This window comes from Molossus molossus, unplaced genomic scaffold (assembly GCF_014108415.1).
Source record: "Molossus molossus isolate mMolMol1 unplaced genomic scaffold, mMolMol1.p scaffold_m16_p_4, whole genome shotgun sequence".
NCBI lineage: Eukaryota > Metazoa > Chordata > Mammalia > Chiroptera > Molossidae > Molossus > Molossus molossus.
Window position 1 is genome coordinate 108,675,424 of NW_023425377.1, and position 27,131 is coordinate 108,702,554.

Here is a 27,131-nt window from a genome sequence, read left to right on the forward strand (position 1 = left end):
AGGCAAAAGGCGGAGTTTACTTTCCAACCCCCTGAACCTGGGCAGGGCTCGTGGCCAACAGGTGGTGACCGTGACAGTGCGAATTCTGAGCCTCCACCTCTGGAAGCTGTGCACACCTCTGCCCGACTCCACGGGAGCAAGTCCAGGCCCACCTGCTGGCTGATGGAGACCGGTGGGTCAGTCACCCGTTATTGCCCCATCCATCAGACGGCCAACCCGCAGAAGCAGAGCTTCCCTGCACAGCAGGAGGCCATCAAGATAAGACCGTACTTCCCAGTGAGCTGCGTCCCAGCTGAATTAAGTAAAGGGCTGCTGCTTAAACCACTAGCTTTGGGGGTGATGTGTCACAAAGCAAAGGACAATTAATATAGAGAGAATAATAAAATTTGACTCTGTTAAAGTTTTAAATATTTAAAGACATGTTAAAGGGAAGATCACACACAGAGAAGGTATAAATAATTACTATACAAGGAGGTAACACAGAACTCCAAGAAAATATTGGGAAAAACACTTGAATCAGCCCTTCAGAAACACAAGTGAAGGAAATCCAAATGGCCAATAACCATATGATAAGATGCCCAAACTCATTAGTGAGAATAAAAGTGAAAACTAAAACCTCGCCCTGGCCAGTTTTGCTCAGTGGTCAAAGCATCAGTTAGAGTGTCGGCCCACAGACCAAAGGGTCTTGGATTCAATTCCCAATCAAGGACATGTACCTGGGTTGCAGGTTTGTCCCTGACCCTGGTCGGGGTCATGCAGAAGGCAACCAATAGATATGTCTCTCTCACATCAATGTTTCTCTCTCTCTCTCTCCTTCTCTCCCTCCCTTCCATTCTATCTAAAAGATCAACAGAAAAATATCCTCAAGTAAAGATTAACAACAACAGAAAAGTAGAACCTCGACACACCCATCAGACTGGCAAAAATTACTAAGTCTGGCAACCTCAAGGACTAGTATAATCCTGTATATGAGCTTCACACATTGCTCGTGAGAGTAAAAACTGGTATGATACTTAAGAGGTTTGGCATTGTTTAGTAAATTTGGTGACAGCCTACAACCCAGAAACTGTTCTCCTAGGTAAATTCCCAAGATAAATCCTTGCACGTGCACAATTTGTAGACTAGAAAATCCAGACCTGATCACAAGAACAGCCAAACACTGGAAGAAACAAATACCGATCAACAGGACAAATGACTAAATTACAGTATGTCCATATACAGTAGAGTAAAAACTAACTAAAAACTCACAGATCAACACAAAGGAATCTCAATTTGGAGAAAAGAAGCAAGTCACAAAAGAATACATATACTATGGTTCTTTTATATAAAATTCAAAACAAGCTGCACCAGACTATATTATTTGGGTTGCAAATACAGGGCACTAAATCACAGAACAGCAAGTGAATTGTTATCTCGAAAGGCACACAATGTTAAACACTGAGCCAGGAAGAGCAATGCAATCAGAGAGCTACAAGGGGATTACAATATTTTAGCTCATAACTGGTGGTGGTTCTGTGGATATTTGCTTTATCATTCTTCTTTAAAATGTACATTTGTTTAGTATACTTCTGTATTCTTGCCATTATTTTCACAATCACAATATAAAATTTTTAAAACCATAAAAAAGTAGAGCCCAGCTATTTAGGCCATTTGGAAATAACTTAGTTTCTCTTGTGATCTAGACCAACATACAGTTATTCTCTCAGATCTAGAGACAATGGCCTGTTCTTGGTTCACACACATGCAGAACTCATTCCAGGCTGAGAGTCCTTAAACATGGGGCTCCCTCCACCTGAAATGCTCCTTCCCCACCGTCACCTGGGCGGGTCCTTGTCAAGTCGATGGCTCAGCTAAGAATCCCCCTCCTCTCACCATCCTCTCTAAAATAATGTCACACACCCTGGCCAGTTTGGTTCAGTGGTTAGAGCGTCAGCCCACAGACCAAAGACTCGAGGGTTTGATTCAGGTCAAGGGCACGTACTTCACCTGTAGTTCGTACCAGGCCCTGGCTGGGGTTGTGCAGGAGGCAACCAGTTGATGTGTTCCTCTCACGTCAATGCTTCTCTCTCTCTCTCCTTCTCTCTCCCTCCCTCCCTCCTTCCCACTCTATTTGAAGATAAATAGAAAAATATCCTAAGGTGAGGATTAAAAAAAATAAAAAAATAATGTCACCCTTCTGCCCTAAGTCTCTATTCCTTCCCCATTTTATTTTCTTCACAGTGCATATTACCTAAAATTACCTTATTTAGCCAATATTTACTCATGGTTATCTATTTTCCCACTCTAGAAGATCATGTCCCTGAGGCAGCAACTGACAGTCTTCTGCTTCCCTGTGTCCCTAAAACACGACCACAACAGGATTTCTATTTTATGTCAGGCACCTATTTCCAAATATGTGTGAGCTTATTTTCATTTTTAATAACTGTATTATTTTGCTAATGTTTGCTTTATCAGTTCTCAACAGGGGCATGAAGCTGGTTCCATTTATGTTTATATATGTGTGTGTATGTATATGTTTGTATTTATTTATACATATTATATGAATTTTTATGTTACTAGTAAAAAAGAAAAAAAAAATATATATATATATATATCATCAGTGCTGGTATAAATTATATTTTCCCTCTGGAGCTGTTTCCCTTGAGTATTTTATTCAAAATACCAAGTCAGGATACTTTAAAGATCATGTTTCATATGATCAGGATAGGATGTTCTCTAGAAAGTTAAAACTTAAATACATCAGTTTTCCAACATTTACTTCATAATTCCTAAGTGTGTTAGTTGAAATGTTTATAATAGATTAAATTCTTGTTCATTTGCACAGCTACGATAACATTTCTTCTATGTAAATAGCATGCGTCTGTCTAATCTCTGCATTACTATAGTCACATGAGCTTATTTTCCAATACAACCATTCTCCTCCCTCCCTTTTCCTTTTTGTTGACTTCCTTCAAGTGTTATCAGAGCTCATTGTATAAAATGTCTATTGTTTAAAAAGTTGACCATACCAAACTCCATTCCTTTTAATAATCACAAATGTATCACCTTTCCATTACTTAGCAAATTTTAAATTTATTTCTTCTTGCATGCAACTTATACTTTTATAGATATCTTCTACCTTTCTAAACATAATGTGAAATCATAAGATTTTACCAAAGATAGTAGAGCCTATGAAATAAGCACAAAGATGTTTTGTACAAAAGATAACGTTGTTTTCTTTCCAGCATCGTTGCACATTAAACTCAACCAGTCTTAATTCACCCATTACAGAGGCCAGGGAAAGACGGTGAGGGGGCCCACTGGACGAATTACCTTCATAAAGTGCTTACTCTGTGCTAATTGACTTAAATATTGTCATTTACTCTTTGTAATCAGCCTGTAGAGTGGATGTTGGTGGTACCTTATCTTAAGTAGGTTCAGAGATAGACTGGTGACTCGATCAAGGTCACAGACTTCTATAGACCGCTGGTAAGTCATGGGGGCAAAGCATTGACTCCTTGTTTTCTCGAGCTTCCACAAATGTCCTTTCTACTATATCGTTCCAACTTTCTTTCAAGGCATTTAACATTTTTCCCAAGTCCTTTGCCCAGATCTCAACTAGTTATCTGAATGGCTCAAATGCAGAATTCGAACCAAATGGGAAATCATTTGCGTGGGCCTTCCGTCTACTAAGAACTCTGAAGTTACCCTGCGGTGCTGAAACAGCTTCAAGGCTGACATGTCGCCAGTGATGGACACGGCCAAGCCCAAGTGTGCCCCCAAAACACAGCTAACCTGAAAGATTTAATATGATTTGCACCCTTCAAATGAACTTGCCACTTCCGAGTCTCCTACACTGGAAATTTTAGGTCCTCAATCGGTAGACAAATGGGAGGAAAAAACACAAGCAAGGCTTTCCCACAGTTAGGAGCAGTCTGAGAGACGAGGAGTTATAGTGGAGACCTGCTGAGTTTGCGATGGAGGACACCACATGGAAAGACCCAAGCACAGCTTTAATCCAAAGTTGGGGAACCTCCAGACACTGGCCAAACTGCCGCTGCTCACCTTGATGATTTTACACACGAAAATTATTTCTCAGAGCACAGCCACCTACCAGCTTCCAGTGAAGACCAGAAACTATCAGGTACATAGAGGCACTTGGGGGAGAATGGGATATTTCTCCACTCAGGTTGCTCTACTCACACTGACCTCCTAGGCAGCTCCCTGGGTGTGTATTACAGCCCCTGAGGTTCCCAACCTGGCCTGGGTAATGAGGTTGTCATCTCCTGCAACTTCCCACCCCATCAACCAAAGCACTAATGGGGATACTTGAGAAAATGTGGCAGGTTCTTTCATTTTGGGCTTGAACAGGAGAAATGAAACAGTAAATAAACAAGCCTTTCTCACTCATTAAATTTAAAATATAGGATTCTTGTCCCGGCCAGTGTGGCTCAGTTGGTTGTGGCTCAGGAGATTGCTGGTTCAATTCCCCGTCAACACATGCCCAGGTATTGAGCTCGATCCCCAGTAGGGGGCGTGCAGGAGGCAGCCAATAGATGTTTTGCTCTCACACTGTTGTTTATCTCCCTCCCTCTCCCTTTCTCTCTCTAAAAATCAATACACTATTCTTTAAGTTAATTAGATAGATAAAATTTAAATTAAATTAAATTAAATAGAACTACTCAAAAACCATACTGGATTCTAGAAGCTTTTTTCAAACAGGCAAATTGCACCTAGAGGCTCACATTCCTGTGCATGTACAGACCAAAATAACTAGATTATCAACTATGCCAAAGCTCTGCCAAGGAACCCCTGCCTCCCGTTCTGCACATCGAAACATGCACCAGGATTCTTCCATGTTTGACTGAGAGAAAGCAGGGTACGGACTCTAAGAATTTAATATCCTCCGTGCCAGGTTCGTGCCAAGGAAATAATGCTGATGTTAATCCAAGTGACTTGGAAGGGAAACAAAATTCCTCTTGACTGCAGGCTGGCTCGCATTTGGCTTCATGTTTTCCAGATTTACAAACCCGGCAGCTGTACCTCACACAAGGACAGCATTATGGCCTCGCTGTATGTATAAAAAAGGAAAGTAAATAACTCACTCTGTAGATTTTAAAAGCTGTGCAAACAAGCCCAAAATGCATTGCTGGGCTAGTCAAGGCCTGAAGGGCAAATCACAGGCTGTTCTAAGAGCAGCTCACAGTTTCTGGAACTGTTCCGTGAAGGCCTTCCTGGTCCTAACTCTCCAAATCCAGCCCAACCCACATATCTGTGTAGTGAGTTCTTCTTAATCACAGAATAAACATGGTCTAATGTCACTAGAATAACTTGAATTGATTAATTTATGGGGCAAAAGGAAAATAAGCCGAGTCCACAAAGTTCCATATGCCCCAAACAAATGCATAAACCCATGGAGTGGGGGCCCCAGGCCCATCATGGCACATAATCCAGATCCCACTTACCAAAACAGCTTATTAAGTAGAAGGAAGCCTCCAGAAGGGAGTGATCTGGGCACTGCAGAGAACCCTACAGGCAGGTCCCCACGGAGAACACCATCCAACCTTCACTCCTCCCCATGCAGACCTCGAACACACTGTACACAGCAAAGGCTAGGTCTGTGTACAGGAGAATCTGCCACACAGGCTGGCAGATGAGAAGGGCCTGCTGGCGATCCCCTGGCCACTGGTTTTCACATTGTCTTTGGCCACCGATCCCTTTGTTCCGAGAGAGTCTTATTCACAGTGAGAACACATGTATTCGTTTGCTATGGCTGCTGTAACTAATTCCCATAAACTTGGAGACTAACAGAACACACATGTATTATCTTATAGTTCTGGAGCTCGGAAGTGCACGCTGGGTCTCACGGGGTTGTGTTCCTTCTGGAGGCTCCAGGGGAGAATCCATTTCCTTGCCTTTTCCAGCTTCTGAAGAATGCCCAAATTCCTTGGCCCACAGCCTGCAGCTACCAGTCACATCCCTCTGACCTCTGCTTCTGTCATCACATCTCTTTCTCTGACTCCTTTAAGGACCACTGTCATTACAATGGGCCCAGCTCGATGATCCTGGACAACCTCAGCATCTCAAGGTCCTTAATTTAACCCCGACAGCAAAGTCTCTTTTGCCATGTAAAATATATTCACAGGTTCAGGGGATTAGAAAGGGACATCTCTGGAGGGCCATTATTCTACACACCATACCTTATAATGTCAGGTATATTTACATTTATTGATTCACTTAGCTATCACAACTCTTAAAGGCATAATAAACCTTTTATTATGCCCACTTTACAGAGCAGGAAACTATACACATAGGTTAAGCAACATGCCCAAGGTCATTCAACTAGTAAGTAGTAGAACCAAGACACCATCAGACTGCTCAGGTAGGGTAGGATGAAGAACTCTGCTCAGCTGGCCCCTGTCTCGCAGAGTGGTCCCCACTGAGACTGCAGCCTGCAGAACCCAACCTGACCGTCTCTCACCTTCACTTTACAGCTGAGCTAGGAAAGCACAGCTGGACAGCCAGCTCAATGTCACACATCCAGTTCAAGGAGAGCTCTAACTAGAATCCAGGGTTTGGCATAGAATCCTAGTTTTACCATAACCCTGGGAGGCACATGAGGACAGTAACAGGTGTACCTGGAAGTGAGGAATACTTGATCCAGCAGTTGGACAACATGTCCCAGAGAACGACTGCACAGGACACAGTGTGGGGTACACACACGCATGTTTGGGGTTAGGGGGGAGTGCCTATGTATAAAAAAGTATGTCCAGGCCAACACACTCCGGAACTGCACCTTCTCTAATTACACTTCACAGAAAACGAGAACAGCTGAGAGGCTACAATGACAAGACTGCAGGCTAAACATCAGGATGGTTTTACATGTGCAAGGAAATGCCTAAATCTAAGTGTCAAAAACTGGTGGTCACATAGACTTATTTATTTAGCCATCCCAGTTTTTAAAAGTTTAATTTCAATCTCTCGAACCCTCTCATTACCATTGGTCCCACTATTTCCTGTTGTCATTGGCCTCATTTAAAATAGCTTCCTGACCCCTGGGGCATTTGGATGTTAAGTCCTGGCCTCAATTAAAGAACTATAGCAGGGAACAAATCTTAGAGACACACCTAAGAATCTAACTATACAAATGAGAAATCAAAGGGACACTAAAACCAGAGACAGTGTTTGTAACAAGGACAAAGGCTCTATTACCCTACAGACCCAGTTCCAATACTGGCTCTGCCATACCCCAGGCGTATGGCTTTGGGCAAAACACACAAGTTATGTACTGAAATTCCCACCTATAAACTGAAAATAGTAAGAGTATCATGTCTAACATGTGACCTCTCGCCTTCCCTTCTCGAGCAAACTGCTTGACCCAGAGTCCCCACTTCCTACAGGTTTTGTAGCACAAAGCCCTACCCAAAGTTCAGTAGGGCTGAATGACTGGGATAGGCAACTGAACCAAGAACAGCCCTACAGGCTGGCCAGAGACACAGACACATGGAAAATGTACATACAGGGAGAAAAAAACGATTTCAATGTAGCAAAACGTTGAACAACTGGTGAATCTAGAAAGGGTATATGACTGTTTACTTTTCTATTCTTTTTTTTATTGTCTTTGCAGACCAGGGATTTAAGCTCAATGACAAAACCTAATATTATTCACACATTTTGCTATTTAATGTAGTAACTTGGAAAACAAAGTGGTTTCCAAAATGTCTTCAAGAAAGGGAAGAGAAAAAGAAAAATACCACCACATAGAGAGATAATGTCCAAACAAGCTTCCTTGCTAACCACAGTACATGCTCAAGGCCCAAAATAAATATTAGTAGGGATTTTAGACATCAGGTGTTATTCTGGCTTAATACACATGAGCTTTTCCACTGTTGACATAATGAGAAACTCAGTTGTCCAGCGAAAGCAAGAGCTACTGTATAAACTACCCCATTTCTCTTACATGCTCCAATATTTATTCTCTTTAAGACTAAATTTTTTTAAAAAGTAAAATATATAGAGAGTGCTCATACAACTCAACAAAAGGAAGACTAAGAACCCAATTAAAAAATAGGCAGAGGAACTAAACAGACACCTCTCCAAACAGGACATAAAAATGGCTAAGAGACATATGAAGAAATGCTCAACATCACTAATCGTAGGAGAGATGCAAATTAAAACAACAATGAGGTATCTCCTCACACCTGTCAGAATGGCCGCCATCAACAAATCATCAAACAACAAGTGTTGGCGAGGGTGTGGAGAAAAGGGGACTCTAGTACACTGCTGGTGGGAATGCAGACTGGTGCAGCCACTATGGAAAACAATATGGTGTTACCTCAAAAAATTAAAAATTGAACTGCCATTTGACCCAGTGATCCCACTTCTAGGAATATACCCTAAGAAGCCTGAACACCAATCAGAAAGAATATATATTCATAGCATGAACATGTTCATAGCAACACTATTTACAGTAGCTAAGATCTGGAAACAGCCCAAGTGTCCATCAGTTGACGAATGAATAAAAAAGCTGTGGTACATATACACAATGGAGTACTACGCAGCTGTAAGAAAGAAAGATCTCTTATCCTTTGAGATGACATGGAGGGACCTGGAAAGTATTATCCTAAGCGAAACAAGCCAAACAGAGAAAGACAAGTATCATGTGATCTCACTTATTTGTGGAATATAATGAACATAACAGTCTGAGGAATGGGGTGTTCCCAGAGATGTGGAAGTGTCGTACAGACAGACAATCCCCAGAAGAGGGGGTGGTGGGGGAGAGATAAACCACAGAACTTATATGCATGTATGCATGAACAATGGACATGGACAACAAAGCTGGGGACAGGGCGGGGAGGGAGAGGGAGGGGGAAATCAGAGGGGGGAAAAGGATAAACATCTGTAACAAAAATTAATTAATTAAAAATATAAATAAATAAATAAAAAAGCAAAACATGACTCACTGGAAAGAATAACTAAAGCCTCCCCTTCTGTGCCCCAAGTTAAACCAGGATCACAGAGTTAAGAGAAATGACACCGGAAATGACCCAAGCCGCTTCCACCACTCGGCAGCACAGCTCAGCATGCATTACAAAGTCCGAAGAGGCCGACTGCTGCCCCGCGGAGTTCATGACCTCCATCCACAAGACCACCGTCACAGACCACATAGGAACCGAGGGGTCCAGATGAGAAGCTCCACAGAGTTCATGGAAGACACCTCAAAACAAACACTAAAGTCAGCAAGAAAAGAGAACATGGAATGGGGGCTTGAACAGGATCCTAAAAAGTGAGTTTGCTTTAAGCCACTAGAAACTATAGAGGAGACGGTCAATGCACTAGGAACACAATGAGGGAATCCTTTAGATAGGAATTAGGACAGTGGATCCATGAACAACAAGGTGGTTAGGGGCGCCGACCCCTCCCTCCGCACAATCGAAAACTCACGTATAACTTTTGACTCCCCAAAACCTTAACTACTAATAGCCAACTGTTAACCAGAAGCCTTACCAACATATTTTGTATGTTCTATGTATTATATACTTTATTCTTACAATAAAGTAAACTAAAGTAAAGAAAATGTTATTAAGAAAATCACAAGAAAGAGAAACTACATTTCCAGTACTGGACGTGTTTATTGGGCTGCGCAGTTCAAACCGAACGTTCAAGGGTCAACTGTACTATTATGACCTGTACACGTTAGGCCTACTGAATGCAAGGAATAACAACACAAACAAAGAGAACACAACTGCAAAGAGCCCAGAAAACACCTTGAACTTGCTTTACAGCCAACCCTAGGACCTCTTCTCCTGACTTTGCATCAACACCACTTGGTTCTCTGCGTGTTCCCGTCTGTCTTGCCATTGCCTTTCCGTTTCCTGCCAGTCTCGCTGCTGGAAGTGCCGCTGACTCGGAGGGTGCTCCCCCGCCACGCCGCGCAGGGCCCTCTCATCACCCTACATTAGTCCATGACGTTCTTTCAACTTCCGCTCCCACTGCTTTTCCCTTCTTACTCCCCAAAATAAAATGTTCTAGAGAATCAAACTGGTCTGGCTCATTTTTCCCCCGAGAAGGCCATGACCGAAGTGGCTGTCAGGTGTCCCACCCCAGTCAGTCGGCCAGCCCAGGGAAAGGACAGTCACATGGTTCTCGGAGTCCTTTCTCCTCGGGCTGTGAGCAGACAGGACCTGTGAAGCGTGAGGTCGGCAGGTGCCCTGAGTGACAACTCGGGTGCAAGGCCAGCAAGGACCAAACACATCCTTTCATGGCCAAGATTATTTCTGAAGACTTGACTACATTCACACACAAAATGTTATAAAAAGCCCCTAAAAAGGCAGCAACAGTCCTTCTAAACAACTGCAGCAGGCAGGGCCTGAGTCCATTCTCACATAATGAACTATATGTTCAACATAAAGAAATTTAAACACTCATCAATGACTAGAAAATCTTTCAAATCCTGTGCTTCCAAATGATTTAAGTGTGTGCAACCACCATCTGATATTTATCACTTCCTATGTGCTGGTCACTGCTCCAAGGAAGTACTTTGCTATTACTTCATTTAATCCTCATTGTCCCCAATCAGGAAAGCATCTTTTACTGCATGTTCTAGATGGACAGAAGAAGACACGGAGAGGTCACACTGTGCTAAATTGTCAAGCCAGGATCCGAACCTGGGGCCACCTTTCAGTCTAAACCATATGCGGCCTCACCATACGGAGCAAAAACTGCTTAGTTGGGCCATGAGAATCTCTCCTAAAAATGCCCTTATAAACGGGACATAAATAATCAAAATGTCTTGATCATGCTGCAGTGTTAGAGGAGAGGTCAGGAATAAAAACGTTTTTAACAAACGGCTTTGTGGACAGGCCCTGGGGAAGGAAAGCTTCCCAGGAGGAACAACAGGCTAACAGAATGCTACCCTGAGGACCACACAGCCAACAGGAAGGAGGAAACAAAGCAAACTTAGAAGAGTGGCTGTTAGAAACACGTTGCTCAGGCTCGGCAGTAAGGGCTGCCCCTTGGTTTCATGCTTCCTCAAGGGCAAGGTCAACTTAGAGCCCAACCAACACAACCCAAGCCTCTTGGGGCAGACTGACATGACACAGTCCGGACTACCTGTGTTCAAACAGGGAAGAGCGGTTATATAAGTAAGACACCTGCTCAATGTGTAAAATCAATGAAAGCCTGAGAAAGATACATAAGTGCACATAAAACAGCTTAAACGGCAAGTCCCCCCAAAGTCTTAACCAATGGTTCTCTGTATGTGCTTTACATTTTTCTGTATTTTCTGAATAGTGTGCATTAATCATGAGTTACTTTGATGATCAAAAAAATTAGTTAAAGCCAAAACAAAGCAATTATCAGGACAGGCAGAGGTGTAAGATAATGTGGCTAATGAAGGTTTATTTTCTGTGTCAACTTGACTGGACCATGGGATGCCTAGGTATCTGGCTGAATTTGACTTCTTAGTGGGTCTGTGAAGTGTTTCCAGAAGAGAACAACATCTCAGTTGGTAGACTGACCAAAGCAGATGGTCCTCCCCAAATGGATAGGCATCATCCAACCTGTTGAAGACCCAGATGGAACAGAAAGACAGAAGAAATTTTAATTTCCTCTCTCTGCCTGTTTGAACTGAGACATCGGTCTTCTCCTGCCCTTGGCCGAGGACCTACACCATCGGCACTCCGAGCTCTCAGACCGCTGGACTCAGCTGGAATTTACACCACTGGCTTTCCTGTGTCTCCAGCTTGCAGACGGCAGGTCATCTCATCATAAGACTTCTCAGCCTCCATGATCATGTGATCCAACTCCTTATAATAAATCCTGTACGTGTATGTATACACATACACACCCAGGACTATATCCTATTGGTTCCGTTTCTCTAGAGAACCCTGACTAATACAGTGGCCATGCTTAAAGGCTGGGTTCCCTCACTAGGGCTTTGACTTGAGGAACTTACTACATAAATGCGAGCTACACACCCCTTACTCTACACTTGTTTCACAATCCAAGGTGTTGAAGTGATGTGGTCAGTGATCCTACAGGGAGCTGCCGTGACCAGACAGAAAGGGGACAGCAGAGAGTTCCCCTAGAAGGGCACTGTGGCCCAGGGTCCAGCACTTGAGAGCCAGCCTTAGGACAGAATTCAGAGCCGCCACTAAGAAATGGAGAAACCAAGACTAACTGAAGGCCGCCGTCACTAGAAGCAGTTGAACTGAGGAGAACACTGAATGAAGATAAAGGAGAGGCCAGAGTTGATCTAATAACCACAGAAAAGAGTAGACAAGGCAAGGAACCAGGAAGCAAAGAAAAGTGTTCGCTTGAGGAAGTCAAGAATGGTGAAGCCCCCAGGAGGGCTCAACTTGACCCCAAATGTCAACTCTCTGAGGTCAGACATTTTTCTACCCACTTTGTTTACTGCTGTATCCACAAAACCGAGCACAGACTGGCTGGTCCACTGACAAGTGCTAGGTGAATGAAATGACAGACACTGTCAAGGTGAAGCCGGGAAGACTCCCCGGATTGATGTCATAGGGGCCTAACATTCTGGGCTGTCCTCAAAGACTGAAGCGTCGCTGAGGCTGTGTCTGGGCTACTGTCCTCACCCACATCCTCGAGCACTGCAGAGGTGTGGCGGCGTGGCAGAAAGCAGTGCTTGGACTTACGTCTGCATAAATTAACTCACATGCATTCTCCCTCAGATCCAACACAGCCTCTGGCTGAGCCTCAATCTCCCACAAACAGGTGACTTCGCCCTGTCACTTCCAGAATGTATAAAGATCAGATGTAAAAAGATGATTAATGCAAAAGTTCTTTCAAAACTTAGAAGTCACATATAAGCCATTCTTGGTCTGAATGCTGATGCAGAACTTAAAAGACTGATTGCCACTTTATTTCACCTTTACCAAGTTGTTTTTTTTTAATTCAGGGCTCATTAAAATAACCGTCGTCACCCATGTAACTCACACACACAAAAATGGCAACCACCAATAAACCCACAATTAAGCCTCACTTGTAATGAAAGAAATTAAATTTGACAATAACAGCTTTTCTCACCAGCTGGCCATCACTGTTTTAAATAATGAAATCCAACACTGGCAGGCCCACAGGTCAACAAGCCCTTCATACTTTGATAGCGGAGAAAAAAGGGAAGAACTGGCCCCTGCCCCTCACCATCACCCCTCTCTTCATCACCCTCAAAAGGGGTGGGGAGTAAACATGGTGTCAGTGCAAATATCAGATTTGTGTCTACAAAAAGGGATCAGTACATAGCGTAGTAGCAGAGAGAACACGCAGACAGCTAGTATGACTTGTTAATGGCAGTGGCCCCAAACTCTGAAAATTTGACATATTTTATCAACAAAGTGAGGTCAGGTGTCTTCTGGAAAAGCTGTATCACAAAGCACCGTGACTACAGCACAGTGACTGAGAGCATGGGTTCTGGTGTCAGACTTGGGCTCACACGGCAGGGTTACCCCTGACCAGCTGAGTGACCCTGAGCAGGTGACAACCTTTCTGAGCTTTGGTTTCTTCCCTGACAACTTGGGAATAATACTGGATTTCATTCATTCCTTCATTTATTTATTTATTTTATTTATTTTTAATCCTCACCTGAGGACATTTTTGCATTTATCTTCAGATAGAGCAGGAGGGAGAGAGGGAGGAAGAGAGAGAGAGAAATATTGATGTGAGAGAGACACATCGACTGGTCACCACCCACATGACCCCAACGTGCCCTTAGCAGAAACTGAACTCAGGACTCTTCCGGTCTGCGGGCTGACACTCTAACCACTGAGCTAAACTAGCCAGGGCTATTTATTTTTAAGATTTTTAAATTGGTTTTTAGAGAGAGAATAAGGGAGAGAGAATAAGGGAGAGGGAGAGAGACAGACATCCATGGGAGAGTGAAACACTGATCGGCTGCCTCCTGCACGCCCCCCTCCTGGGATTGAGCTGGAAACCTGGGCCTGGGCCCTGACTGGGAACTGAACCTGCAACCTTTCAGTGCACAGGACAACGCTCCAACCAACTGAGTGACACCAGCCTGGGCTGTTCATTTATTTTATTGATTTTGAGAGAGGGGGAAAAGGAGGGAGAGAGAGAGAGAAACATCGATGGGTTGCCTCCCGTACATGCCACCACCTAGGATCAAGCCTGTAACCTGGGCATGCGCCCTGACCAATAATCGAACTGGTGACCTTCCAGTGCATGGGATGATGCTCCAACCAACTGAGCCACACCAGCCAGGGCAATACTGATGTATGGAACAAATTTCAGCAAAGGAAAATAATGAATCAAAGATTACTAACTTATCCTGTCCGAATGACATAAAATGGGGGAACCATCAAAAAGAAAAAGGGGCCCTGGCCGGTTAGCATGTCAGCCTGCCGTCCAGAGAGACCCGGGTTCAGTTCCCGCTAAGGGCACGTACCTCGGTTGCAATTTGTACCTGGCCCTGGTTGGGTCGTGCAGGTGGCAGCCACTCGATGTGTCCCTTTCACATCGATGTTTCTCCCTCTCTCTCTCTTCCTTTCTCTCTTCCTCTCTCTCTATCTGAACAAAACATGGGGGAAAAAAATGTCCTCGGGTAAGGATTTTAAAAAAGGGAACTCAAGAGAGGAAGCCAATTTAAGATGAGGAAACAATCACATTTTGGATATTTCAGCAAGTTGGCGTCAAGTGGCAGGTTAACTAAACAGGAATTCTGCAAAGCAGCTGCGAATAGCAGTCAAGAGCAGAGGCTTGAATTGTCTGTCTGCAGAGAGGTGATTCCGGAGAAACGAAGAGTGGTTTTTAGAAGGAAAACGTATAGAAATTCCAGAGAGGAAAACAGAGAAATAAACTGCAAAGGTGATTCACAAATGGAAAAGGGGGGAGGCAGAGAAGACAAGACCCAGGAAAGGCAGCCACCGTGAGGGACAGGAAGAGTGTGGCTTCAGAGAAGACACCGAGAATGCTCACGAGTGCCCAACGCTGTGTGAGGCTGCCCAACTGTGGCGAGAAGTCGTCCTGTGACAGATCAGCCTGATTCCTCCCTTCCCCTCTGCCCCCACCTCTACCCTCCACCCAAAACAGCCTGTGGACCCACTCACTTCTGTCTCCAGTGCTAGCCCCACCACCACCATCCCCTGACCAGCCACTGAGTCCACTCACTCCCTGCCCGTCCAATTCCCACGCAGCAGCAAAGGTTCATTGAAATAGCCCTGGCCGGGTAGCTCAGTTGGTTACAGCATTGTCCTGACACACCAAGGTTGCAGGTTCGATCCCTGGTCAGGCACATACAGGATAAACCAATGGGTGTGTGGATGAGTGGAGCAAACCAGTCGATGTTTTTCTCTTGTCTCTCAAATCAATTTTTTAAAAAGTGAACTGAAAATATAAGTTGGATCTCCTTTACTGCCCAGCTGGAATCCTTCAACACCATTCTGTTATATCCAGGATAAAACCCAAACTCCTCACCAAAACTCTACAACACCCCATGTGATCTGGTCCCTGAGTGGCTCTCCAGCCTCATTCATTCACCCCCTACGCTCACTGAATTCCAGCATTTATCAGCCTCCCTTCTATTCCTGGAAGACAATTTAAAAGGCCAACATGCTTTCCTTCCTTGAGGCCTTTGTGCACATTCTGCCTTCTGCCTGGCACGCTCTTCTCCCGCCTCCTCCGAAGCTCAGGCACAGCCTGCACCGAACCCCTGGAGCTCAGGTGGGCTCACCTCTTCTCCCGCCTCCTCCGAAGCTCAGGCACAGCCTGCACTGAACCCCTGGAGCTCTGGTGGGCTCACCTCTTCTCCCGCCCCCTCCGAAGCCCAGGCACAGCCTGCACTGAACCCCTGGGGCTCTGGTGGGCTCACCTCTTCTCTCACCTCCTCCGAAGCTCAGGCACAGCCTGCACTGAACCCCTGGAGCTCTGGTGGGCTCATCTCTGACGGCATTTAGAATGAGGACTCCAGTATATGCAGTAGTGCGTGCAGCCGCAGTGTATCCTAACTTCAACTGGTTTTTATTCCAGATCAGTACCTAACTGAAAATACCACACTAAGATGTATAAGAAATAATCATCTATATAGTGATCGAAGATCTACATGCTCCTCAAGCATATTTTCCAGTTAAAGTTTTTATGACTATTATTCAAGGTTTAATTATATCATTGATTCCTCCTCCCCCTGACCAAAATCTCACACACACACACACACACACACACACGCGCGCGCGCGCGCGCGCGCGCAAAGGAAGCGTGAGGACCCTCATGAATTTTTCTGGCCCAATAATAACCTCCAGGCTCCAGTTCAAAGGACTCTTAACAAGAGATCAGCCAACACCTTTTATTCTCCAAGCTATGTCACAGAAACACAGGGACAGTTCGCATAAAAGGAAACAAAAAGCTGAATCAGAGATGGAAAGCTTCCAAAAGGAAATATTGAATTCCATTTTATTTCTCTGCAAATTGATAAAACAAAGACGTAAACTCCTTCCCAATTATATTTAAAATGCAGTCTGCCAAAAACAGAAACCAAAGGATCAGACCTGTAAGTTACAAACCTGACAGACACCCCAAGCCTAAATTATACCTTAGCACTTGATTGTGACTTCATAATTCCTGGACATAAACAGTGGATACATGGGAATTCATTAATGTAACTGTTCAACATTTTTCAAAATTGATTTTTTTGTACTTTCTAATCTTTAATTTTTTTAATTTCCTTTTAAACAAGAATTCCTATGGCATAAACTGCCATTACTGCATTTTCTCTATCTACTCCAAGTTTGATATATAATTTTGTTTTAAATATTTTCCCTCTTACTTCTGTGGCCTTTATTTTGGAGTATGATTTTGAATTCTGTGTGTGTGTGTATTTTATCCTCACCTGAGGACATTTTTGCATTTATCTTCAGATAGAGCAAGTGAGAGAGAGGGAGGAAGAGAGAAACATTGATGTAAGAGAGACACATCGAGTGGCTGCCACCCACATGACCCCAACCGGGGTCCGGAACAAACTGCAACCAAGGTACGTGCCCTTAGCGGGAACTGAACCCAGGACTCTCTGGTCCTCATGCAGACGCTCTAACCGCTGAGCCAAACCGACCCGGGCTGAATTCTGTATATTTTTAAGCAGTCAATTTTTTCCCATTATTTTGAGAAAGTTTCTTCTGTCACTTGCATACTTACAAAGCACCCACTCTTTTGCATCCCTGAACATTTTGCAAATATTCAGGTTAAATTTCTTCTAACTGTCCTAAATTTGATTTAAAAAAAAACCCACAAAACCTTAATTCTGGTATCTCTGCATTATTCTGTTCCTATAAAGTAGATATTGATTCTATTCCCCTCTTATAAATGGGGTGTGTAGGGGGGTGCTTAAAACCAGACTTAAACTCAGGTCTGATTCCCAACTGGTGACCTCTTATCCCCAAACTCTACTTGGCAATTACTTGCTCCCCCACTAAATGGCACTTTTTGACACAGCAAATTCATGTAGCATCCCCTCACCTGGTTTCAAATCTACTAGAGGCTTGGAAATCTGATAGCCACATGGCTAAGAATTGGATGGCAAGGGACATTCTGCGGTACATGTGACCAGTACTAATCAAATTGCCAGACCCTGCACTGTTTGTCACATGGTCTCTGAGAGACAAGGAATTTGGACAGAATGTAAACTAACCAAATCACCAAGCACACTGTTTAGTTTGGCTGGCCTTTTTTCACAGCGAGCTATCATATCTCCATCTTACAAGTGGTGGGGGTGGTAAGAAAGCAAACTCCTTACGTCCTCGTAGCCGAGTCTGCAGACAAGCACTGCGCTACAGGCCACACAGTGAAAAATGTCGCTCTAGGTCAGAGCCACTCAGAGCGCCATTTGCGACTTAATGGGTGAGAAAATTAGTACATTAAGTCATATCACACTTTTTTTTCAATTACAGTTTACATTCAATATTATTTTGTATTAGTTTCAGGTGTACAGCATAGTGGCAAGACAGTCATATTCTTTACAAAGTGTTCCCCCGATATTTGCAGTACCCACCTGGTACCATGCATAGCTATTATAATATTATTGACTGTATTCCCTGTGCTGTACTCCACATCCCCATGGCTATTTTCTAAGGACCAATTTATACTTCTTAATCCCTTCAGCTTTTTCAGCCATTCTCTCAACCCCCCTCCCTTCCGGCAACCATCAGTCTATTCTCCATGTCTATGAGTCTGTTTCTATTCTGTTCTTTAGAATCCATACAAGTGAAATCATATGGTATTTGTCTTTCTCTGGCTTATTTCACTGAGCATAATACCCTTTAGGTCCATTCATGCTGTCGCAAATGTTAAGAGTTCATTCTTTTTTATGGCCTAGTAATAGTCCATTGTGCGTATGTACCAATTCTTTTTTCTCCTTTTATCTATTGATGTGTTCTTGGGTTGCTTCCATATCTTGGCTATTGTAATAAATGTTGCAGTGAACTCAGGAGTGTATATATTCTTTTGAATTCGTATTCTGGGTTTCTTCAAAATACCCAGAAGAATAATCACTGGGTCATAAGATAGTTCCATTTTTTATTTTTTGAGGACCCGCCATACCATCTTCCATAGTAGCTGCACCAATCTGCATTCCCACCAACAGTGCAGGAGGGCTCCCTTTTCTCCACATCTTGGCCAACACCTCTTGTTTGTTGTTTTATTGATGACAGATATTCTGACAGAATATCTCACTGTGGTTTTAATTTGCATTTCTCTAATGATTAGTTATGTTGAGCATCTTTTCATATGCCTATTGGCCATATGTATGTCCTCTTTAAAGAAGTGGCTATTCGGGTCCTTTGCCCATTTTTTAATTTGATTATTTTTTTCATGTTGAGTTTCATGAGTTCTTTATAAATTCTGAACAGTAACCCCTTATTGGATGTATCATTAGTGAATAAGTTCTTCCATTCAGTAAGTTGTATTTTCGTTTATGTTGGTTTCCTTTGCTGTGTAAAACTTTTTAGTTTAATGTAGTCCCCCTTATTTATTTTTTCTGTTGTTTCCCTTGCCTAGGAATAGATATACCAGAAATTAATATTTCTAAGAAAAGTGTCAGGCCCCTCTCTCTCCTCCCTCTGCTCTCCCTGTGCATAAAGTCTCCATCGCTCTAGGAACTGGTTGGCAATGCCTATTTTTCAGCTTTCCCCCGCGTCCTTTAAACGAACTATTTAAAGGTCTGCGGTCGCAAATGGTTTGAGTAAACGTAGGATGGGACTTAAGCTGAACGGCAGATACAGTTCACTGATCCTCGCGGTGCAAAGGGCCTACCCGGTGCAGGCCGTGACAGCAGCCGGCACGTGCGAGGCGGTCTTGAAGGGCTTTTCGGATTGTTTGCTCAAGCTGGGTGACAGCGTGGCCACTACCCGCAGGGCCTGGGCGACAAGACGAGCATCAAGACCATGTGCACATCCTGGGAGAATTTCCGTGGCTGCACGGTCACAGCCCTTACGGATTGCCAGGAAGGGGCGAAAGATATGTGGGATCAACTGAGAAAAGAATCCAAAAACCTCAACATCCAAGGCAGCGTATTCGAACTCTGCGGCAGCGGCAACGGGGCGGCAGGGTCCTTGCTCCCGGTGCTCCTGGTGTCTCTCTCGGCAGCTTCGGTGACCTGGCTTCCCTTCTGAGCAAGGGGCCAGCTCCCCCCCGCGCCCACCGACACCACTCCTTGCTCCCAGAAATCAGGGGGAAGATCCATTCGTTCTTTGGGGACGTTGGGATTCTCTGTGGTGCTGAAAACACTCATGTAGGACTGTGGGAAATCCTGATTCTCTTTTATTTTGTGTGATCTCTTGTGTTTTATTTGCCAAATGTTACCAACCAGTGAGCAAGCAAGCACAGCCAAAATCGGACCTCAGCTTTAGTCCCTCTTCACATAAAAATAGGAAAGCGAAGGACAAACCCACCCCTTTTTTTAAATTTTTATTCTTTGGCAAAGGAATCTCAGGAACGGCCCTGGGCCACCTACTATACTAATCATGTTAATACATGACAAATGACGGGCCCCTCCCAATGGGAAAGAGGGGAGGAGAAGGCCAGGGGAGTGAATTCAGGGGAGCTGTCCACGAGGGAGGCATATGGTGAATCATTCCCGTTCACTTCTTTCTTCCACAGTATCTTGTTTTGATCATTTCCACTGCACATTTCTCCTCAAGAAAAGTAAAAGGACAGATTGTTGGCTTAGTGTTTTAAGGACAGGAGGCAGAGAGGAAAAGGGTTGGGGAAATACCGGGTTAGAGGTAAAAGCTACCAGAAGAAATGCTGCTCCAGTCACTGAGATTCAGCTTTACCTGCTCTTATTGATGCATCTTTCCACGTCCAAGCCTTCCTTTCCCCTCCTCTCTTGTTTTAGCTGTTACACATACAGTAATACTGAATGTCCAACGGTGTAGATCACAAGGACGAGTGTTAAATGTTAATCTAAAATATAGTTTAAAAAGATTTTGACATAGCCTTGACTTTAAAAAAGAGAGAGATGTAATTTTAAAAGTTTATTATAAATTAAATTCAGCAAAAAAGATTTGCTACAAAGTATAGAGAAGTATAAGATAAAAGTTATTGTTTGGGAAAAAAAAAAAGAAAGAAAGAAAAATGTCAGAGATTTTACTGCCTATGATTTCTTCCAGTGGTTTTATGATTCTGAGTCTTACATTTAAGTCTTTAATGCATTTTGAGTTTATTCTTGTACATGGTGTAAGAAGGTGGTCTAGTTTCATTTTTTTTCATGTATCTGTCCAATTTTCCCAACATCATTAATTGAAAAAACTGTCTTTACCCCATCGTTATGTTCTTGTCTCCTTTGTCAAATATTAACTGACCACAATGGCATGGGTTTATCTCTGGGCACTCTATTCTGTTCCATTGGTCTAAATATCTGCTTTTATGCCAGTATCAGGCTATTTTGATTACTATAAGCTTGTAGTATATATAGTTTGATAGCAGGTAGCATGATACCTCCAACTTTGTTCTTCTTTTTTAAGAGTGCTGTGGCTATTTGGGGCCTTTAACAGAGGAGAAGAGAAAGGAAACAGAGGCCTCTGGTAGAGCAAGTTGAAGATGGGCAGGGGCATTACAATAGTTTGGTATAGAGACCCTTCAGGACAAACCACATAGCTCCCATGAGTTAAATAAATATAAAATTTATAATTCCACTCAGTGAATCCTTCAAAAGAAAATATACATTTTTATTAAAGGCATTATCGAGTGGAAAATAAGGTCCATGTACAAAACTTTGGGCTTCTTTTAAGTGCACAGAGTTGGAGCGAGATAGCTCTAAGATCAGGACTTTGTATTAGCATGAGGTTTACCAGGCTGGTTACGCATCCTATATGCAATATGAATAAATTAATTAATTCTAACTTCTAGAGTATTCTTTCGCTTTGGTTTTCTAAGGATCAGCTTTGTTAAAAATGAAGAGAAAGTGATGAATGGAATTTACAGATATCCTGCTTTTACATACCACATCCACCCCCCCATACAGCAAGGTAAGGGAGGTCCTGAGCCACAGAGACTAGGCTCCTAGAGGCTGTCATGGAAAGAGAAAAAGGGGTGGGTTTGTAGAGATGCATAAAAATGGCAGCAATGCAGTGACTTAAAACCTCCCACTCTTCCTCCTGTCCAGCTGGCCATAGGTTCACCTCCCTCGCTGGGATCCCTGACACTCATCGTCTCTAACAGGTACTGGCTCTGCAAGACAGATGTGGCTCTACAAAGACAGGGTGGGTGAGGATTAAGTTCAGAAATGCCCCTTTCTGCACATTGGGGTCAAGAAAGCATACAACATGGTTAGGTTTACCTGCTTGTATTTGAATTTTTGTGTTTTAGGGTCTTTTTTTTTTTTTTTTTTTTTTAAAGAAACTACTCCTGGCATGAGTAAGAAAGCTTTCTGGCATTGTGTTTAGTCTGGACCACATTTTAAAGTGATACTGGCAAAACCAAACACCCAGGAAAAAAAAGATATCAGGATGATGATGAGTCTGAAAAATCCCATCAATTAAGAAGCTGTCTTGGAAAGGTAGAGTCATAACATCTGTTTCTGAATTTTGAGGGACATTAGAACAATTTTTAGATTTCACCTTTCATGGTCCTAGAGACGCATCCAAAAGCCATAACTATAGGTAGAAGCTAAAAGGAGCAGATTTGGTTTAGGGCAAAACAGAACTCACCAACTATGATACAATGGGCCACCTCAGTGCAGGTAATTACGAGGCATCACCACTGCTTGTGTATTGTAGAGACATCCTACTGAGGGTGGGATGTCAGAACAGTGGCCCAAGGGGCCTTGTCCAATGCTAACATTCTTTGATTCTAAGCTAATCAACACCTGGTGAATTATTGGCACTAATATTGCTATCTTACCTTTAGTATCATAGCTCAACTACATTATGGATTAAAGAAGACAGGTTGGACAATTTAGCCATCACACTGTATGGGACTTTCTATGAAACGTGACTCCAAATTCTAAACAACTGCTCTTAGCAGGTGGATTGCCTGTGCCAGAGTTCTATTATGAGTGATGGGGAAAGTTCTCCAAAGCCCAACGTGCTTAATTCTCTTCTTCGGCATGGTTCAGAGACTTCACTTTGCAGTAAGACTACAGATTCGGCAAGAGCAAGGAAAAGGCAAAGCAGAAGCAGAGGAGCAGGTGTACAAGGGAGACAGTGCCAACCTTCAAGCCCCTTTGGTCATTATTACCCAAATGACTCTACCCAGTGTTTAGTCCTGTTTATTGTATCTCTTGCCTGAGGGAAAGTCTCAGGAGAAGAAATGCTTCCCATCTCAGATCTCCAAAGAGTTGTGGCATCGTGTCAGCTCTGACTCTTTACTATAAAACCCTGGAGACCTTGAAAAAAATTACAAACAATCGAAAAGTTAACTTCTGGGTTTCTCCAAGTCTCTAACTGCGATACAGGGAGGAAAAGTTTCATGGGGAAATACTGTGAGAAGTATCTAATGTTTGTGAAGTACACGAAGATTATCTGATAAAAGGCCACATGAAACACTAAGTTATGGTATTAATTTGTTTGGGTGGTGCCACCACTCTTAATTATAATTCTTTACTCTCTTTGAAATGGAATACAAATGGTGATGATAATCAGTGACAGAACTTTCTTTTGCAAGAAGGAACATCTTATAAGGTCATTCAAATATTTCAGAGTAAAATCAGAAGGTATAGTACTTTAGACTTTATAAAAATTATTAGTATAAAAGTGGGGAGAAATATACAGCATGGCATTCCATCTCAATCTATGTAACTTAAGACTGGATTCTTTTCTTATATTCTGATAGGTTTTCCATTTGGGGTACAAATTCTTCGATGTGTTAATGTTCTAAAACCCAGAACATTACAGCACTCTAATTATTTGCTTGTATTCTCTTCTCGAGAACTCTCTGACATAGCTACAGTGAAACAAATAGTGGGGTCCTCACCAGAAGCCTAGTTCTAGTCCAGATTCTGCAATTAACTACCAATGGGATCCCTGGACCTGTCACTTAACAGGTGGGGTCTCAAGTTTCCTTAGCACTAAGACAGCTCAGTATATGATTTGCGCCAAGTTGTAAAAAAAAAAATTCTAGCCCTGGCCAGTTTGGCTCAGCTGTTCGAGTGTTGGCCTGTGGTCTGGAGAGACCCAGGTTCAGTTCCCACTAAGGGCACGTACCTCGGTTGGAGTTTGTCCCCGGCCTTGGTTGGGTCCTGTGGGTGGCAACCATTCAATGTGTCCTTTTCATGTCGATGTTTCTCTCTCTCTCTCCCCCCCTCCCACTCTATCTGAACAAAATGTCCTTGGGTGAGGATAAAAATATATCTATTCTATGCCCTGGCCGGTTTGGCTCAGAAGTTGGAGCGTCGGCTTGCGGTCCAGAGAGACCCCGGATTGGTTCCCACTTGGGGCACGTGCCTCGGTTCCGGTTTGTCCCTGCCCTGGTTGGGTCGTGCGGGTGGCAACCACTCGATATGTCCCTTTCACGTCGATGTTTCTCTCTTTCTCTCTCCCTCCCACTCTATCTGAACAAAAGATGGGGGGATGTCCTCGGGTGAGGATAAAAAAAATATATATTCTAAACTTTTCACTTTTAATTACTTTTTAAATCCAACATTTAAGAATGAATGACTAGGGACACGACAGCATAGACTCCTTTCTCTCTGGTCCTTCCTGCAAATCCCTATAAACCCTGGAAATACCTGAAGAGACGGCCAAACGGGAACTCTGGAAAGTGCTGAGGAGGACTCGAACCTGTCTGTGATTCCAGGACCAGAGGGACAGAACAGCGAGGGGCGTGTTCATTCCCCCACGCGAGAAGAAAGCCACTCGGACCCACTGTTTTCCCACAACAGCACGCAACCATGTAGACTCATTCCCACTCCAGATGGAAGGACAGCCCCACTGGCAACACCAAGACAGGTCCTTCACCACGGGAAAGGGGGATCTGTTGGAAGCTCCGCCAACAATAAGCAACGAGGGGAGCCCGAACTGCACACTGGGCTGAGGGACCCCACAAGAGGACCCGGGCATACAGTGCTTTGGCCCCATGGGCTCGAGACTCCCTTCTCTCTTTTGTGTTTTAAGTAAATGTATTAGGAAAATACCGGTCAGACGCTTAAAACACAAAGGTGAATGATTTCCATCCCTGCTTTTTTCAAGTCAAGGCAGCATCACTGTGAGGACGGAAAGGAAGAGAGAAGGCAGCCCCACTCTGAAGCCATCTCAGGGCGGGATCGGCAGGACTGGGGGAGCAAACCTCTGTGGTGGGAGGCAGTGGACAAGACGGGGTCTCAACCTGACAGATGGCCGACTGTTGTAACCATGGGCAGTACTTCCATCCCAGAAATCGGGGAACAGACACGGAGCAGCATCTGGGCGGGAATGTAGGCACTCTCCGGGGCTGTCTCTTCTAGGACACTCTCCCGACAGCCTCTCCACACCCCACGTTTACCTGTCTCCTTCCATGTGTTTTAAAAAAATGTATTTTCACTCATTGTGAAAATACACTGGTGTACCAAAGTACTTAGGATCATGTGTCTGTCTTTGCCCCAGAGGTCTATTCCTCATGGGCAGGGATTACGATGTTCATCCTTGTATCTCCATCACCTGTCACTCAGGAGGGCTTCAGTAAATGTTCAATGAATGGAGAAAGTGTAAGACACGTCGTACTGTAACGTAAGCATTATAAAGTTATTTTTTATTGTTTAACTATGTCACTCCTCCTCTACCTATCAGAAAATACATTTAAACAGCTCCAGGTATTCTATTTAAGTGTGAAGAGTCTAAGAAAATCAATCATGTTCCCCAAAAGCATAAATAGTAACATTATTAAGGTGAATCAAAGACAAATCTGAGGCTTCAGGAGGTCCGCATTGGGCAGCCTCACATTTACTGAGCACCCACTGCATGCCAGGCACCCTGGGGCGTGCACACAGCTCCTGCCTTCTTTTATGGGAAAGTATAAATGATGCCATGTTAGGAACAACCCGATATCCACCAGAAGCGGGTTGGTTCAATTCACTGTGCTGTACTTACATACAGAACACCATAACATCATTAAAAATCACGTTTGGGGAAAAAAAAAAACCCACTTAGAGGCACTGTAATATTTCCATTACTAGTTGTGTGATCTTGAGCTACTCTGACCTCTCAGCCTCGGTTTCCTCATCTGTAAAATGGGGATAATGGAGTACTAGACAACAAATGGGAATGAACAATCCACAATTATATACAACAGATTTCAACAAGCGAGCATATACTGTTATGATTCCGTTTCCAGAAAATACAAAACAGGGAAAAAAACTTGCTGCTGGAAGTCAAGGGGCCATAAGGGGAACTTCTGGAGTGTCTGCAGTGTTCGGTTTGTTCTTACTTCGGGTGATAGTTACACAGGTGTATACAGTTCATGAAAGTCCATCCAATTGTACACATATAAAAGTGGATCTATATATATATATGGTAAATTTCAATAAAAAGTGTTTAAAATGAGGATAATTACAGGATCTTCTTCATAGGATGTTGTAAGAATTAAAATTATGTTGCAGAGATTAACTGTATATAAAATTTTGGCTGCCTAATACACAGGTGAGTCCACAATAAATGTTAGGTACTCTCATAATCTTCCCAGTGCTGACCACATGAGAAGCTCTATTAAATGTCCGATGAATGAATCACTTACAACCTCTGCAACACCAAAAGTACTATGAAAATTTACTATGTCACGTATTTTGCACTTTGCACTATAAAGATTCATGCCCAAGTTTGTGACGCGCCTACACTTACCAACTCCTGAAGGGCAGAGCGTGTGTCTGTCTTTGTATCCTTCACCACACACAGAACAGCCAAGATGCTCAATAACTGTCTGCTGATTCTGTGGTTTGCAGAATATTCTAAGAACGGAAGAGGATTTGCAGAAGATTTTAACTGCAAAATAATATCCTTTCTGAACTTTACATTTTAACATGTGTGTGGGTGAACTTGGTGTTCTGTTAAAAAGGCCCACGTGTTTCTACTTGGTAACTTGTTCATTCATTGTGAAAACACACTGTTGTACAGAGCTGCATAGGATCAGGTTCCCACATTCCAAGAAGTTGACCACTAAGGGGGGAAGACATGGAACAGCCACAGATCTGTTTCCGTGAGGCACCTCAGCGTGGACTCTGGATTGGTTTTTATGCTAATTCCTGGGTGGCATACATTTGAACCCTAAGAAGTTAGGGAACACCTGTGCTTTCTAATTTTAGGACAAGATCAGAGCACTTTTATCCCCTACCCAAAGTGCAGGTTAAGATGGACAAACTTCTCTGTATTTCTGTGCCGGTGGGCAGGCTTTTCCTGGTCTAATCCTTCCATAAGGGTGCAGCCACTGGAGCGTCCTGGCCAACTAGATGAAGGGAGATCCGAGAGCCAACTAACTCCTTGCTCAAGGCTCTACTCTCTCGCCCTGTATTGGTGTTAAGACTCCAAGCATCATGTTTCTGACCTTCCTAAAAGTTCAACTCTAGTGTACTGGAATGATGTCTTCTGATCTGTGTCAAATTCTGGAGATTTTCCATACATTTTTTTTTTATAGTCACAGCTGTGCACTTAAGAGGACATGTGTTATATTTTACCCAACATGGCTACGTATTTTGGAAATTGAAACCCTTACCCTATAGT

At 43.4% G+C, this 27,131-nt stretch overlaps 1 protein-coding gene and 1 pseudogene across 1 annotated transcript in view; one reads left to right on the forward strand and one right to left on the reverse strand.

The window, feature by feature from the left end:
• The window catches only part of ARHGAP10 (Rho GTPase activating protein 10), a 280,473-nt gene that overhangs the window by 203,567 nt on the left and 49,775 nt on the right, over nucleotides 1-27,131 (reverse strand). The window lies entirely within an intron of this gene.
• On the forward strand, nucleotides 19,198-19,616 carry LOC118615685 (annotated as a pseudogene).